We start from the raw sequence: 18,860 nt of genomic DNA, 5'->3' as shown, positions 1-18,860 counted from the left end.
TGTTAGCTGAATGCTGAGATCAGAAAGAAGTTTCACAGAATGCTTCTGTGTAGTTTATATTTGAATATATTCCTTTTTCCACTACTACGCTCTTAGCGCTCCAAATGTCCAGTTGCATTTTCAACAGAAAGAGTGTTCAGATCTGCTCAATCAAAAGTATGGTTTAACTCTGTTAGCTGAATGCACAGATCAGAAAGAAGTTTCACCGAATGATTCTGTGTAGTTTATATTTGAAGACATTCCTTTTTCTACTATTACCCTCTTAGCGCTCCGAATCTCCACTTGCATTTTCTACAAAAAGAGTGTTTCATAACTGCTCAATCAAAAATATGTTTTATCTCTGTTAACTGAATTTACAGATCAGAAATAAGTTTCACAGAATGCATCTGTGTAGTTTTTATTTGAAGATATTCTTTTTCCCAATGTAGGCCTCTTAGCGCTTAGCATGTCCAATTGCAGTTTCTACAGAAAGAGTGTTTCAGAACGGCTCAATCAAAAGTAAGGTTCAACTCTGTTAGTTGAATGCACAGAACAGAAAGAATTTTCACAGAATGCTACTGTGTAGTTTATATTTGAATATATTCCTTTTTCCACTATTACCCTCTTAGCGCTCCGAATGTCCACTTGCATTTTCTACAGAAAGAGTTTTCAGAACTGCGCAATCAAAAGTATGGTTTAACTCTGTTAGCTTAATGAACATATCAGAAATAAGTTTCACACAATGCTTCTGTGTAGTTTTTATTTGAAGATATCATTTTTCCCAATATAGGCCTCTTAGCGCTCAGAATGTCCAATTGCAGTTTCTACAGAAAGAGTGTTTCAGAAAGGCTCATTCAAAAGTAAGGTTCAACTCTGTTAGCTGAATGCACAGAACAGAAAGAAGTTTCATACAATGCTTCTGTGTAGTTTATATTTGAACATATTCTTTTTTCCCCTGTTACCCACTTAGCTCTACGAATGTCCAGTTGCATTTTCTACAGACAGAGTGTTTCAAAACTGCTCAATCAAAAGTATGGTTTAACTCTGTTAGCTGAATGCTCAGATCAGAAAGAAGTTTCACAGAATGCTTCTGTGTAGTTTATATTTGAATATATTCCTTTTTCCACTACTACTCTCTTAGCGCTCCAAATGTCCAGTTGCATTTTCTACAGAAAGAGTGTTCAGATCTGCTCAATCAAAAGTATGGTTTAACTCTGTTAGCTGAATGCACAGATCAGAAAGAAGTTTCACAGAATGATTCTGTGTAGTTTATATTTGGAGACATTCCTTTTTCCACTATTACCTTCTTAGCGCTCCGAATCTCCACTTGCATTTTCTACAGAAAGAGTGTTTCAGAACGGCTCAATCAAAACTAAGGTTCAACTCTTTTAGTTGAACAATCAGAACAGAAAGTTGTTTCACACAATTCTTCTGTGTAGTTTTTATTTGTAGACATTCTTTTTCCCAATATAGGCCTCTTAGCGCTCAGAATGTCTAATTGCAGTTTCTACAGAAAGAGTGTTTCAGAAAGGCTCAATCAAAAGTAAGGTTCAACTCTGTTAGTTGAATGCACAGAACAGAAAGAAGTTTCATACAATGCTTCTGTGTAGTTTATATTTGAACATATTCTTTTTTCCACTATTACCCACTTAGCGCTACGAATGTCCAGTTGCATTTTCTACAGACAGAGTGTTTCAAAACTGCTCAATCAAATGTATGGTTTAACTCTGTTAGCTGAATGCTCAGATCAGAAAGAAGTTTCACAGAATGATTCTGTGTAGTTTATATTTGAATATATTCCTTTTTCCACTACTACGCTCTTAGCGCTCCAAATGTCCAGTTGCATTTTCAACAGAAAGAGTGTTCAGATCTGCTCAATCAAAAGTATGGTTTAACTCTGTTAGCTGAATGCACAGATCAGAAAGAAGTTTCACCGAATGATTCTGTGTAGTTTATATTTGAAGACATTCCTTTTTCCACTATTACCCTCTTAGCGCTCCGAATCTCCACTTGCATTTTCTACAAAAAGAGTGTTTCATAACTGCTCAATCAAAAATATGTTTTATCTCTGTTAACTGAATTTACAGATCAGAAATAAGTTTCACAGAATGCATCTGTGTAGTTTTTATTTGAAGATATTCTTTTTCCCAATGTAGGCCTCTTAGCGCTTAGCATGTCCAATTGCAGTTTCTACAGAAAGAGTGTTTCAGAACGGCTCAATCAAAAGTAAGGTTCAACTCTGTTAGTTGAATGCACAGAACAGAAAGAATTTTCACATAATGCTACTGTGTAGTTTATATTTGAATATATTCCTTTCTCCACTATTACCCTCTTAGCGCTACGAATGTCCACTTGCATTTTCTACAGAAAGGGTGTTCAGAACTGCGCAATCAAAAGTATGGTTTAACTCTGTTAGCTTAATGAACATATCAGAAATAAGTTTCACACAATGCTTCTGTGTAGTTTTTATTTGAAGATATTATTTTTCCCAATAGAAGCCTCTTAGCGCTCAGAATGTCCAATTGCAGTTTCTACAGAAAGAGTGTTTCAGAAAGGCTCAATCAAAAGTAAGGTTCAACTCTGTTAGTTGAATGCACAGAACAGAAAGATGTTTCATACAATGCTTCTGTGTAGTTTATATTTGAACATATTCTTTTTTCCACTATTACCCACTTAGCGCTACGAATGTCCAGTTGCATTTTCTACAGACAGAGTGTTTCAAAACTGCTCAATCAAAAGTATGGTTTAACTCTGTTAGCTGAATGCTCAGATCAGAAAGCAGTTTCACAGAATGCTTCTGTGTAGTTTATATTTGAATATATTTCTTTTTCCACTACTGCGCTCTTAGCGCTCCAAATGTCCAGTTGCATTTTCAACAGAAAGAGTGTTCAGATCTGCTCAATCAAAAATATGGTTTAACCCTGTTAGCTGAATGCACAGATCAGAAAGAAGTTTCACCGAATGATTCTGTGTAGTTTATATGTGAAGACATTCCTTTTTCCACTATTACCCTCTTAGCTCTCCGAATCTCCACTTGCATTTTCTACAAAAAGAGTGTTTCATAACTGCTCAATCAAAAATATGTTTTATCTCTGTTAACTGAATTTACAGATCAGAAATAAGTTTCACAGAATGCATCTGTGTAGTTTTTATTTGAAGATATTCTTTTTCCCAATGTAGGCCTCTTAGCGCTTAGCATGTCCAATTGCAGTTTCTACAGAAAGAGTGTTTCAGAACGGCTCAATCAAAAGTAAGGTTCAACTCTGTTAGTTGAATGCACAGAACAGAAAGAATTTTCACAGAATGCTACTGTGTAGTTTATATTTGAATATATTCCTTTTTCCACTATTACCCTCTTAGCGCTCCGAATGTCCACTTGCATTTTCTACAGAAAGAGTGTTCAGAACTGCGCAATCAAAAGTATGGTTTAACTCTGTTAGCTTAATGAACATATCAGAAATAAGTTTCCCACAATGCTTCTGTGTAGTTTTTATTTGAAGATATCATTTTTCCCAATATAGGCCTCTTAGCGCTCAGAATGTCCAATTGCAGTTTCTACAGAAAGAGTGTTTCAGAAAGGCTCAGTCAAAAGTAAGGTTCAACTCTGTTAGTTGAATGCACAGAACAGAAAGAAGTTTCATACAATGCTTCTGTGTAGTTTATATTTGAACATATTTTTTTTCCCCTATTACCCACTTAGCGCTACGAATGTCCAGTTGCATTTTCTACAGACAGAGTGTTTCAAAACTGCTCAATCAAAAGTATGGTTTAACTCTGTTAGCTGAATGCTCAGATCAGAAAGAAGTTTCACAGAATGCTTCTGTGTAGTTTATATTTGAATATATTCCTTTTTCCACTACTACTCTCTTAGCGCTCCAAATGTCCAGTTGCATTTTCTACAGAAAGAGTGTTCAGATCTGCTCAATCAAAAGTATGGTTTAACTCTGTTAGCTGAATGCACATATCAGAAAGAAGTTTCACAGAATGATTCTGTGTAGTTTATATTTGGAGACATTCCTTTTTCCACTATTACCTTCTTAGCGCTCCGAATCTCCACTTGCATTTTCTACAGAAAGAGTGTTTCAGAACGGCTCAATCAAAACTAAGGTTCAACTCTTTTAGTTGAACAATCAGAACAGAAAGTAGTTTCACACAATTCTTCTGTGTAGTTTTTATTTGTAGACATTCTTTTTCCCAATATAGGCCTCTTAGCGCTCAGAATGTCCAATTGCAGTTTCTACAGAAAGAGTGTTTCAGAACGGCTCAATCAAAAGTAAGGTTCAACTCTGTTAGTTGAATGCACAGAACAGAAAGAAGTTTCATACAATGCTTCTGTGTAGTTTATATTTGAACATATTCTTTTTTCCACTATTACCCACTTAGCGCTACGAATGTCCAGTTGCATTTTCTACAGACAGAGTGTTTCAAAACTGCTCAATCAAAAGTATGGTTTAACTCTGTTAGCTGAATGCTCAGATCAGAAAGCAGTTTCACAGAATGCTTCTGTGTAGTTTATATTTGAATATATTCCTTTTTCCACTACTACGCTCTTAGCGCTCCAAATGTCCAGTTGCATTTTCAACAGAAAGAGTGTTCAGATCTGCTCAATCAAAAGTATGGTTTAACCCTGTTAGCTGAATGCACAGATCAGAAAGAAGTTTCACCGAATGATTCTGTGTAGTTTATATTTGAAGACATTCCTTTTTCCACTATTACCCCCTTAGCTCTCCGAATCTCCTCTTGCATTTTCTACAAACAGAGTGTTTCATAACTGCTCAATCAAATATATGTTTTATCTCTGTTAACTGAATTTACAGATCAGAAAAAAGTTTCACAGAATGCATCTGTGTAGTTTTTATTTGAAGATATTCTTTTTCCCAATGTAGGCCTCTTAGCGCTTAGCATGTCCAATTGCAGTTTCTACAGAAAGAGTGTTTCAGAACGGCTCAATCAAAAGTAAGGTTCAACTCTGTTAGTTGAATGCACAGAACAGAAAGAATTTTCACAGAATGCTACTGTGTAGTTTATATTTGAATATATTCCTTTTTCCACTATTACCCTCTTAGCGCTCCGAATGTCCACTTGCATTTTCTACAGAAAGAGTGTTCAGAACTGCGCAATCAAAAGTATGGTTTAACTCTGTTAGCTTAATGAACATATCAGAAATAAGTTTCACACAATGCTTCTGTGTAGTTTTTATTTGAAGATATTTTTTTTCCCAATATAGACCTCTTAGCGCTCAGAATGTCCAATTGGAGTTTCTACAGAAAGAGTGTTTCAGAAAGGCTCAGTCAAAAGTAAGGTTCAACTCTGTTAGTTGAATGCACAGAAGAGAAAGAAGTTTCATACAATGCTTCTGTGTAGTTTATATTTGAACATATTCTTTTTTCCCCTATTACCCACTTAGCGCTACGAATGTCCAGTTGCATTTTCTACAGACAGAGTGTTTCAAAACTGCTCAATCAAAAGTATGGTTTAACTCTGTTAGCTGAATGCTCAGATCAGAAAGAAGTTTCACAGAATGCTTCTGTGTAGTTTATATTTGAATACATTCCTTTTTCCACTACTACTCTCTTAGCGCTCCAAATGTCCAGTTGCATTTTCTACAGAAAGAGTGTTCAGATCTGCTCAATCAAAAGTATGGTTTAACTCTGTTAGCTGAATGCACAGATCAGAAAGAAGTTTCACAGAATGATTCTGTGTAGTTTATATTTGGAGACATTCCTTTTTCCACTATTACCTTCTTAGCGCTCCAAATCTCCACTTGCATTTTCTACAGAAAGAGTGTTTCAGAACGGCTCAATCAAAACTAAGTTTCAACTCTTTTAGTTGAACAATCAGAACAGAAAGTAGTTTCACACAATTCTTCTGTGTAGTTTTTATTTGTAGACATTCTTTTTCCCAATATAGGCCTCTTAGCGCTCAGAATGTCCAATTGCAGTTTCTACAGAAAGAGTGTTTCAGAACGGCTCAATCAAAAGTAAGGTTCAACTCTGTTAGTTGAATGCACAGAACAGAAAGAAGTTTCATACAATGCTTCTGTGTAGTTTATATTTGAACATATTCTTTTTTCCACTATTACCCACTTAGCGCTACGAATGTCCAGTTGCATTTTCTACAGACAGAGTGTTTCAAAACTGCTCAATCAAAAGTATGGTTTAACTCTGTTAGCTGAATGCTCAGATCAGAAAGATGTTTCACAGAATGTTTCTGTGTAGTTTATATTTGAATATATTCCTTTTTCCACTACTACGCTCTTAGCGCTCCAAATGTCCAGTTGCATTTTCAACAGAAAGAGTGTTCAGATCTGCTCAATCAAAAGTATGCTTTAACTCTGTTAGCTGAATGCACAGATCAGAAAGAAGTTTCACCGAATGATTCTGTGTAGTTTATATTTGAAGACATTCCTTATTCCACTATTACCCTCTTAGCGCTCCGAATCTCCTCTTGCATTTTCTACAAAAAGAGTGTTTCATAACTGCTCAATCAAAAATATGTTTTATCTCTGTTAACTGAATTTACAGATCAGAAATAAGTTTCACAGAATGCATCTGTGTAGTTTTTATTTGAAGATATTCTTTTTCCCAATGTAGGCCTCTTAGCGCTTAGCATGTCCAATTGCAGTTTCTACAGAAAGAGTGTTTCAGAACGGCTCAATCAAAAGTAAGGTTCAACTCTGTTAGTTGAATGCACAGAACAGAAAGAATTTTCACAGAATGCTACTGTGTAGTTTATATTTGAATATATTCCTTTTTCCACTATTACCCTCTTAGCGCTCCGAATGTCCACTTGCATTTTCTACAGAAAGAGTGTTCAGAACTGCGCAATCAAAAGTATGGTTTAACTCTGTTAGCTTAATGAACATATCAGAAATAAGTTTCACACAATGCTTCTGTGTAGTTTTTATTTGAAGATATTATTTTTCCCAATAGAGGCCTCTTAGCGCTCAGAATGTCCAATTGCAGATTCTACAGAAAGAGTGTTTCAGAAAGGCACAATCAAAAGTAAGGTTCAACTCTGTTAGTTGAATGCACAGAACAGAAAGAAGTTTCATACAATGCTTCTGTGTAGTTTATATTTGAAAATATTCTTTTTTCCACTATTACCCACTTAGCGCTACGAATGTCCAGTTGCATTTTCTACAGACAGAGTGTTTCAAAACTGCTCAATCAAAAGTATGGTTTAACTCTGTTAGCTGAATGCTCAGATCAGAAAGAAGTTTCACAGAATGCTTCTGTGTAGTTTATATTTGAATATATTCCTTTTTCCACTACTACTCTCTTAGCGCTCCAAATGTCCAGTTGCATTTTCTACAGAAAGAGTGTTCAGATCTGCTCAATCAAAAGTATGGTTTAACTCTGTTAGCTGAATGCACAGATCAGAAATAAGTTTCACAGAATGATTCTGTGTAGTTTATATTTGTAGACATTCCTTTTTCCACTATTACCCTCTTAGCGCTCCGAATCTCCACTTGCATTTTCTACAGAAAGAGTGTTTCAGAACGGCTCAATCAAAACTAAGGTTCAACTCTTTTAGTTGAACAAACAGAACAGAAAGAAGTTTCACACAATTCTTCTGTGTAGTTTTTATTTGTAGACATTCTTTTTCCCAATATAGGCCTCTTAGCGCTCAGAATGTCCAATTGCAGTTTCTACAGAAAGAGTGTTTCAGAACGGCTCAATCAAAAGTAAGGTTCAACTCTGTTAGTTGAATGCACAGAACAGAAAGAAGTTTCATACAATGCTTCTGTGTAGTTTATATTTGAACATATTCTTTTTTCCACTATTACCCACTTAGCGCTACGAATGTCCAGTTGCATTTTCTACAGAAAGAGTGTTCAGATCTGCTCAATCAAATGTATGGTTTAACTCTGTTAGCTGAATGCACAGATCAGAAAGAAGTTTCACAGAATGATTCTGTGTAGTTTATATTTGGAGACATTCCTTTTTCCACTATTACCCTCTTAGCGCTCCGAATCTCCACTTGCATTTTCTACAGAAAGAGTGTTTCAGAACGGCTCAATCAAAACTAAGGTTCAACTCTTTTAGTTGAACAAACAGAACAGAAAGAAGTTTCACACAATTCTTCTGTGTAGTTTTTATTTGTAGACATTCTTTTTCCCAATATAGGCCTCTTAGCGCTCAGAATGTCCAATTGCAGTTTCTACAGAAAGAGTGTTTCAGAACGGCTCAATCAAAAGTAAGGTTCAACTCTGTTAGTTGAATGCACAGAACAGAAAGAAGTTTCATACAATGCTTCTGTGTATTTTATATTTGAACATATTCTTTTTTCCACTATTACCCACTTAGCGCTACGAATGTCCAGTTGCATTTTCTACAGACAGAGTGTTTCAAAACTGCTCAATCAAAAGTATGGTTTAACTCTGTTAGCTGAATGCTCAGATCAGAAAGAAGTTTCACAGAATGCTTCTGTGTAGTTTATATTTGAATATATTCCTTTTTCCACTACTACGCTCTTAGCGCTCCAAATGTCCAGTTGCATTTTCAACAGAAAGAGTGTTCAGATCTGCTCAATCAAAAGTATGGTTTAACTCTGTTAGCTGAATGCACAGATCAGAAAGAAGTTTCACCGAATGATTCTGTGTAGTTTATATTTGAAGACATTCCTTTTTCCACTATTACCCTCTTAGCGCTCCGAATCTCCACTTGCATTTTCTACAAAAAGAGTGTTTCATAACTGCTCAATCAAAAATATGTTTTATCTCTGTTAACTGAATTTACAGATCAGAAATAAGTTTCACAGAATGCATCTGTGTAGTTTTTATTTGAAGATATTCTTTTTCCCAATATAGGCCTCTTAGCGCTTAGCATGTCCAATTGCAGTTTCTACAGAAAGAGTGTTTCAGAACGGCTCAATCAAAAGTAAGGTTCAACTCTGTTAGTTGAATGCACAGAACAGAAAGAATTTTCACAGAATGCTACTGTGTAGTTTATATTTGAATATATTCCTTTTTTCACTATTACCCTCTTAGCGCTCCGAATGTCCACTTGCATTTTCTACAGAAAGAGTGTTCAGAACTGCGCAATCAAAAGTATGGTTTAACTCTGTTAGCTTAATGAACATATCAGAAATAAGTTTCACACAATGCTTCTGTGTAGTTTTTATTTGAAGATATTATTTTTCCCAATATAGGCCTCTTAGCGCTCAGAATGTCCAATTGCACTTTCTACAGAAAGAGTGTTTCAGAAAGGCTCAATCAAAAGTAAGGTTCAACTCTGTTAGTTGAATGCACAGAACAGAAAGAAGTTTCATACAATGCTTCTGTGTAGTTTATATCTGAACATATTCTTTTTTCCACTATTACCCACTTAGCGCTACGAATGTCCAGTTGCATTTTCTACAGACAGAGTGTTTCAAAACTGCTCAATCAAAAGTATGGTTTAACTCTGTTAGCTGAATGCTCAGATCAGAAAGAAGTTTCACAGAATGCTTCTGTGTAGTTTATATTTGAATATATTCCTTTTTCCACTACTACTCTCTTAGCGCTCCAAATGTCCAGTTGCATTTTCTACAGAAAGAGTGTTCAGATCTGCTCAATCAAAAGTATGGTTTAACTCTGTTAGCTGAATGCACAGATCAGAAAGAAGTTTCACAGAATGATTCTGTGTAGTTTATATTTGGAGACATTCCTTTTTCCACTATTACCCTCTTAGCGCTCCGAATCTCCACTTGCATTTTCTACAGAAAGAGTGTTTCAGAACGGCTCAATCAAAACTAAGGTTCAACTCTTTTAGTTGAACAAACAGAACAGAAAGAAGTTTCACACAATTCTTCTGTGTAGTTTTTATTTGTAGACATTCTTTTTCCCAATATAGGCCTCTTAGCGCTCAGAATGTCCAATTGCAGTTTCTACAGAAAGAGTGTTTCAGAACGGCTCAATCAAAAGTAAGGTTCAACTCTGTTAGTTGAATGCACAGAACAGAAAGATGTTTCATACAATGCTTCTGTGTAGTTTATATTTGAACATATTCTTTTTTCCACTATTACCCACTTAGCGCTACGAATGTCCAGTTGCATTTTCTACAGACAGAGTGTTTCAAAACTGCTCAATCAAAAGTATGGTTTAACTCTGTTAGCTGAATGCTCAGATCAGAAAGAAGTTTCACAGAATGCTTCTGTGTAGTTTATATTTGAATATATTCCTTTTTCCACTACTACGCTCTTAGCGCTCCAAATGTCCAGTTGCATTTTCAACAGAAAGAGTGTTCAGATCTGCTCAATCAAAAGTATGGTTTAACTCTGTTAGCTGAATGCACAGATCAGAAAGAAGTTTCACCGAATGATTCTGTGTAGTTTATATTTGAAGACATTCCTTTTTCCACTATTACCCTCTTACCGCTCCGAATCTCCACTTGCATTTTCTACAAAAAGAGTGTTTCATAACTGCTCAATCAAAAATATGTTTTATCTCTGTTAACTGAATTTAAAGATCAGAAATAAGTTTCACAGAATGCATCTGTGTAGTTTTTATTTGAAGATATTCTTTTTCCCAATGTAGGCCTCTTAGCGCTTAGCATGTCCAATTGCAGTTTCTACAGAAAGAGTGTTTCAGAACGGCTCAATAAAAAGTAAGGTTCAACTCTGTTAGTTGAATGCACAGAACAGAAAGAATTTTCACAGAATGCTACTGTGTAGTTTATATTTGAATATATTCCTTTTTCCACTATTACTCTCTTAGCGCTCCGAATGTCCACTTGCATTTCCTACAGAAAGAGTGTTCAGAACTGCGCAATCAAAAGTATGGTTTAACTCTGTTAGCTTAATGAACATATCAGAAATAAGTTTCACACAATGCTTCTGTGTAGTTTTTATTTGAAGATATTATTTTTCCCAATAGAGGCCTCTTAGCGCTCAGAATGTCCAATTGCAGTTTCTACAGAAAGAGTGTTTCAGAAAGGCTCAATCAAAAATAAGGTTCAACTCTGTTAGTTGAATGCACAGAACAGAAAGAAGTTTCATACAATGCTTCTGTGTAGTTTATATTTGAACATATTCTTTTTTCCACGATTACCCACTTAGCGCTAAGAATGTCCAGTTGCATTTTCTACAGACAGAGTGTTTCAAAACTGCTCAATCAAAAGTATGGTTTAACTCTGTTAGCTGAATGCTCAGATCAGAAAGAAGTTTCACAGAATGCTTCTGTGTAGTTTATATTTGAATATATTCCTTTTTCCACTACTACTCTCTTAGCGCTCCAAATGTCCAGTTGCATTTTCTACAGAAAGAGTGTTCAGATCTGCTCAATCAAAAGTATGGTTTAACTCTGTTAGCTGAATGCACAGATCACAAAGAAGTTTCACAGAATGATTCTGTATAGTTTATATTTGGAGACATTCCTTTTTCCACTATTACCCTCTTAGCGCTCCGAATCTCCACTTGCATTTTCTACAGAAAGAGTGTTTCAGAACGGCTCAATCAAAACTAAGGTTCAACTCTTTTAGTTGAACAAACAGAACAGAAAGAAGTTTCACACAATTCTTCTGTGAAGTTTTTATTTGTAGACATTCTTTTTCCCAATATAGGCCTCTTAGCGCTCAGAATGTCCAATTGCAGTTTCTACAGAAAGAGTGTTTCAGAACGGCTCAATCAAAAGTAAGGTTCAACTCTGTTAGTTGAATGCACTGAACAGAAAGAATTTTCACAGAATGCTACTGTGTAGTTTATATTTGAATATATTCCTTTTTGCACTATTACCCTCTTAGCGCTCCGAATGTCCACTTGCATTTTCTACAGAAAGAGTGTTCAGAACTGCGCAATCAAAAGTATGGTTTAACTCTGTTAGCTTAATGAACATATCAGAAATAAGTTTCACACAATGCTTCTGTGTAGTTTTTATTTGAAGATATTATTTTTCCCAATAGAGGCCTCTTAGCGCTCAGAATGTCCAATTGCAGTTTCTACAGAAAGAGTGTTTCAGAAAGGCTCAATCAAAAGTAAGGTTCAACTCTGTTAGTTGAATGCACAGAACAGAAAGAAGTTTCATACAATGCTTCTGTGTAGTTTATATTTGAACATATTCTTTTTTCCACTATTACCCACTTAGCGCTACGAATGTCCAGTTGCATTTTCTACAGACAGAGTGTTTCAAAACTGCTCAATCAAAAGTATGGTTTAACTCTGTTAGCTGAATGCTCAGATCAGAAAGCAGTTTCACAGAATGCTTCTGTGTAGTTTATATTTGAATATATTCCTTTTTCCACTACTACGCTCTTAGCGCTCCAAATGTCCAGTTGCATTTTCAACAGAAAGAGTGTTCAGATCTGCTCAATCAAAAGTATGGTTTAACTCTGTTAGCTGAATGCACAGATCAGAAAGAAGTTTCACAGAATGATTCTGTGTAGTTTATATTTGGAGACATTCCTTTTTCCACTATTACCCTCTTAGCGCTCCGAATCTCCACTTGCATTTTCTACAGAAAGAGTGTTTCAGAACGGCTCAATCAAAACTAAGGTTCAACTCTTTTAGTTGAACAAACAGAACAGAAAGAAGTTTCACACAATTCTTCTGTGTAGTTTTTATTTGTAGACATTCTTTTTCCCAATATAGGCCTCTTAGCGCTCAGAATGTCCAATTGCAGTTTCTACAGAAAGAGTGTTTCAGAACGGCTCAATCAAAAGTAAGGTTCAACTCTGTTAGTTGAATGCACAGAACAGAAAGAAGTTTCATACAATGCTTCTGTGTAGTTTATATTTGAACATATTCTTTTTTCCACTATTACCCACTTAGCGCTACGAATGTCCAGTTGCATTTTCTACAGAAAGAGTGTTCAGATCTGCTCAATCAAATGTATGGTTTAACTCTGTTAGCTGAATGCACAGATCAGAAAGAAGTTTCACAGAATGATTCTGTGTAGTTTATATTTGGAGACATTCCTTTTTCCACTATTACCCTCTTAGCGCTCCGAATCTCCACTTGCATTTTCTACAGAAAGAGTGTTTCAGAACGGCTCAATCAAAACTAAGGTTCAACTCTTTTAGTTGAACAAACAGAACAGAAAGAAGTTTCACACAATTCTTCTGTGTAGTTTTTATTTGTAGACATTCTTTTTCCCAATATAGGCCTCTTAGCGCTCAGAATGTCCAATTGCAGTTTCTACAGAAAGAGTGTTTCAGAACGGCTCAATCAAAAGTAAGGTTCAACTCTGTTAGTTGAATGCACAGAACAGAAAGAAGTTTCATACAATGCTTCTGTGTATTTTATATTTGAACATATTCTTTTTTCCACTATTACCCACTTAGCGCTACGAATGTCCAGTTGCATTTTCTACAGACAGAGTGTTTCAAAACTGCTCAATCAAAAGTATGGTTTAACTCTGTTAGCTGAATGCTCAGATCAGAAAGAAGTTTCACAGAATGCTTCTGTGTAGTTTATATTTGAATATATTCCTTTTTCCACTACTACGCTCTTAGCGCTCCAAATGTCCAGTTGCATTTTCAACAGAAAGAGTGTTCAGATCTGCTCAATCAAAAGTATGGTTTAACTCTGTTAGCTGAATGCACAGATCAGAAAGAAGTTTCACCGAATGATTCTGTGTAGTTTATATTTGAAGACATTCCTTTTTCCACTATTACCCTCTTAGCGCTCCGAATCTCCACTTGCATTTTCTACAAAAAGAGTGTTTCATAACTGCTCAATCAAAAATATGTTTTATCTCTGTTAACTGAATTTACAGATCAGAAATAAGTTTCACAGAATGCATCTGTGTAGTTTTTATTTGAAGATATTCTTTTTCCCAATGTAGGCCTCTTAGCGCTTAGCATGTCCAATTGCAGTTTCTACAGAAAGAGTGTTTCAGAACGGCTCAATCAAAAGTAAGGTTCAACTCTGTTAGTTGAATGCACAGAACAGAAAGAATTTTCACAGAATGCTACTGTGTAGTTTATATTTGAATATATTCCTTTTTCCACTATTACCCTCTTAGCGCTCCGAATGTCCACTTGCATTTTCTACAGAAAGAGTTTTCAGAACTGCGCAATCAAAAGTATGGTTTAACTCTGTTAGCTTAATGAACATATCAGAAATAAGTTTCACACAATGCTTCTGTGTAGTTTTTATTTGAAGATATCATTTTTCCCAATATAGGCCTCTTAGCGCTCAGAATGTCCAATTGCAGTTTCTACAGAAAGAGTGTTTCAGAAAGGCTCATTCAAAAGTAAGGTTCAACTCTGTTAGCTGAATGCACAGAACAGAAAGAAGTTTCATACAATGCTTCTGTGTAGTTTATATTTGAACATATTCTTTTTTCCCCTGTTACCCACTTAGCTCTACGAATGTCCAGTTGCATTTTCTACAGACAGAGTGTTTCAAAACTGCTCAATCAAAAGTATGGTTTAACTCTGTTAGCTGAATGCTCAGATCAGAAAGAAGTTTCACAGAATGCTTCTGTGTAGTTTATATTTGAATATATTCCTTTTTCCACTACTACTCTCTTAGCGCTCCAAATGTCCAGTTGCATTTTCTACAGAAAGAGTGTTCAGATCTGCTCAATCAAAAGTATGGTTTAACTCTGTTAGCTGAATGCACAGATCAGAAAGAAGTTTCACAGAATGATTCTGTGTAGTTTATATTTGGAGACATTCCTTTTTCCACTATTACCTTCTTAGCGCTCCGAATCTCCACTTGCATTTTCTACAGAAAGAGTGTTTCAGAACGGCTCAATCAAAACTAAGGTTCAACTCTTTTAGTTGAACAATCAGAACAGAAAGTTGTTTCACACAATTCTTCTGTGTAGTTTTTATTTGTAGACATTCTTTTTCCCAATATAGGCCTCTTAGCGCTCAGAATGTCTAATTGCAGTTTCTACAGAAAGAGTGTTTCAGAAAGGCTCAATCAAAAGTAAGGTTCAACTCTGTTAGTTGAATGCACAGAACAGAAAGAAGTTTCATACAATGCTTCTGTGTAGTTTATATTTGAACATATTCTTTTTTCCACTATTACCCACTTAGCGCTACGAATGTCCAGTTGCATTTTCTACAGACAGAGTGTTTCAAAACTGCTCAATCAAATGTATGGTTTAACTCTGTTAGCTGAATGCTCAGATCAGAAAGAAGTTTCACAGAATGATTCTGTGTAGTTTATATTTGAATATATTCCTTTTTCCACTACTACGCTCTTAGCGCTCCAAATGTCCAGTTGCATTTTCAACAGAAAGAGTGTTCAGATCTGCTCAATCAAAAGTATGGTTTAACTCTGTTAGCTGAATGCACAGATCAGAAAGAAGTTTCACCGAATGATTCTGTGTAGTTTATATTTGAAGACATTCCTTTTTCCACTATTACCCTCTTAGCGCTCCGAATCTCCACTTGCATTTTCTACAAAAAGAGTGTTTCATAACTGCTCAATCAAAAATATGTTTTATCTCTGTTAACTGAATTTACAGATCAGAAATAAGTTTCACAGAATGCATCTGTGTAGTTTTTATTTGAAGATATTCTTTTTCCCAATGTAGGCCTCTTAGCGCTTAGCATGTCCAATTGCAGTTTCTACAGAAAGAGTGTTTCAGAACGGCTCAATCAAAAGTAAGGTTCAACTCTGTTAGTTGAATGCACAGAACAGAAAGAATTTTCACATAATGCTACTGTGTAGTTTATATTTGAATATATTCCTTTCTCCACTATTACCCTCTTAGCGCTACGAATGTCCACTTGCATTTTCTACAGAAAGGGTGTTCAGAACTGCGCAATCAAAAGTATGGTTTAACTCTGTTAGCTTAATGAACATATCAGAAATAAGTTTCACACAATGCTTCTGTGTAGTTTTTATTTGAAGATATTATTTTTCCCAATAGAAGCCTCTTAGCGCTCAGAATGTCCAATTGCAGTTTCTACAGAAAGAGTGTTTCAGAAAGGCTCAATCAAAAGTAAGGTTCAACTCTGTTAGTTGAATGCACAGAACAGAAAGATGTTTCATACAATGCTTCTGTGTAGTTTATATTTGAACATATTCTTTTTTCCACTATTACCCACTTAGCGCTACGAATGTCCAGTTGCATTTTCTACAGACAGAGTGTTTCAAAACTGCTCAATCAAAAGTATGGTTTAACTCTGTTAGCTGAATGCTCAGATCAGAAAGCAGTTTCACAGAATGCTTCTGTGTAGTTTATATTTGAATATATTTCTTTTTCCACTACTGCGCTCTTAGCGCTCCAAATGTCCAGTTGCATTTTCAACAGAAAGAGTGTTCAGATCTGCTCAATCAAAAATATGGTTTAACCCTGTTAGCTGAATGCACAGATCAGAAAGAAGTTTCACCGAATGATTCTGTGTAGTTTATATGTGAAGACATTCCTTTTTCCACTATTACCCTCTTAGCTCTCCGAATCTCCACTTGCATTTTCTACAAAAAGAGTGTTTCATAACTGCTCAATCAAAAATATGTTTTATCTCTGTTAACTGAATTTACAGATCAGAAATAAGTTTCACAGAATGCATCTGTGTAGTTTTTATTTGAAGATATTCTTTTTCCCAATGTAGGCCTCTTAGCGCTTAGCATGTCCAATTGCAGTTTCTACAGAAAGAGTGTTTCAGAACGGCTCAATCAAAAGTAAGGTTCAACTCTGTTAGTTGAATGCACAGAACAGAAAGAATTTTCACAGAATGCTACTGTGTAGTTTATATTTGAATATATTCCTTTTTCCACTATTACCCTCTTAGCGCTCCGAATGTCCACTTGCATTTTCTACAGAAAGAGTGTTCAGAACTGCGCAATCAAAAGTATGGTTTAACTCTGTTAGCTTAATGAACATATCAGAAATAAGTTTCCCACAATGCTTCTGTGTAGTTTTTATTTGAAGATATCATTTTTCCCAATATAGGCCTCTTAGCGCTCAGAATGTCCAATTGCAGTTTCTACAGAAAGAGTGTTTCAGAAAGGCTCAGTCAAAAGTAAGGTTCAACTCTGTTAGTTGAATGCACAGAACAGAAAGAAGTTTCATACAATGCTTCTGTGTAGTTTATATTTGAACATATTTTTTTTCCCCTATTACCCACTTAGCGCTACGAATGTCCAGTTGCATTTTCTACAGACAGAGTGTTTCAAAACTGCTCAATCAAAAGTATGGTTTAACTCTGTTAGCTGAATGCTCAGATCAGAAAGAAGTTTCACAGAATGCTTCTGTGTAGTTTATATTTGAATATATTCCTTTTTCCACTACTACTCTCTTAGCGCTCCAAATGTCCAGTTGCATTTTCTACAGAAAGAGTGTTCAGATCTGCTCAATCAAAAGTATGGTTTAACTCTGTTAGCTGAATGCACATATCAGAAAGAAGTTTCACAGAATGATTCTGTGTAGTTTATATTTGGAGACATTCCTTTTTCCACTATTACCTTCTTAGCGCTCCGAATCTCCACTTGCATTTTCTACAGAAAGAGTGTTTCAGAACGGCTCAATCAAAACTAAGGTTCAACTCTTTTAGTTGAACAATCAGAACAGAAAGTAGTTTCACACAATTCTTCTGTGTAGTTTTTATTTGTAGACATTCTTTTTCCCAATATAGGCCTCTTAGCGCTCAGAATGTCCAATTGCAGTTTCTACAGAAAGAGTGTTTCAGAACGGCTCAATCAAAAGTAAGGTTCAACTCTGTTAGTTGAATGCACAGAACAGAAAGAAGTTTCATACAATGCTTCTGTGTAGTTTATATTTGAACATATTCTTTTTTCCACTATTACCCACTTAGCGCTACGAATGTCCAGTTGCATTTTCTACAGACAGAGTGTTTCAAAACTGCTCAATCAAAAGTATGGTTTAACTCTGTTAGCTGAATGCTCAGATCAGAAAGCAGTTTCACAGAATGCTTCTGTGTAGTTTATATTTGAATATATTCCTTTTTCCACTACTACGCTCTTAGCGCTCCAAATGTCCAGTTGCATTTTCAACAGAAAGAGTGTTCAGATCTGCTCAATCAAAAGTATGGTTTAACCCTGTTAGCTGAATGCACAGATCAGAAAGAAGTTTCACCGAATGATTCTGTGTAGTTTATATTTGAAGACATTCCTTTTTCCACTATTACCCCCTTAGCTCTCCGAATCTCCTCTTGCATTTTCTACAAACAGAGTGTTTCATAACTGCTCAATCAAATATATGTTTTATCTCTGTTAACTGAATTTACAGATCAGAAAAAAGTTTCACAGAATGCATCTGTGTAGTTTTTATTTGAAGATATTCTTTTTCCCAATGTAGGCCTCTTAGCGCTTAGCATGTCCAATTGCAGTTTCTACAGAAAGAGTGTTTCAGAACGGCTCAATCAAAAGTAAGGTTCAACTCTGTTAGTTGAATGCACAGAACAGAAAGAATTTTCACAGAATGCTACTGTGTAGTTTATATTTGAATATATTCCTTTTTCCACTATTACCCTCTTAGCGCTCCGAATGTCCACTTGCATTTTCTACAGAAAGAGTGTTCAGAACTGCGCAATCAAAAGTATGGTTTAACTCTGTTAGCTTAATGAACATATCAGAAATAAGTTTCACACAATGCTTCTGTGTAGTTTTTATTTGAAGATATTTTTTTTCCCAATATAGACCTCTTAGCGCTCAGAATGTCCAATTGGAGTTTCTACAGAAAGAGTGTTTCAGAAAGGCTCAGTCAAAAGTAAGGTTCAACTCTGTTAGTTGAATGCACAGAAGAGAAAGAAGTTTCATACAATGCTTCTGTGTAGTTTATATTTGAACATATTCTTTTTTCCCCTATTACCCACTTAGCGCTACGAATGTCCAGTTGCATTTTCTACAGACAGAGTGTTTCAAAACTGCTCAATCAAAAGTATGGTTTAACTCTGTTAGCTGAATGCTCAGATCAGAAAGAAGTTTCACAGAATGCTTCTGTGTAGTTTATATTTGAATACATTCCTTTTTCCACTACT

The sequence above is a fragment of the Symphalangus syndactylus genome, chromosome 16, assembly GCF_028878055.3.
Source record: "Symphalangus syndactylus isolate Jambi chromosome 16, NHGRI_mSymSyn1-v2.1_pri, whole genome shotgun sequence".
Lineage (NCBI taxonomy): Eukaryota > Metazoa > Chordata > Mammalia > Primates > Hylobatidae > Symphalangus > Symphalangus syndactylus.
This window is presented reverse-complemented; position numbering follows the sequence as displayed.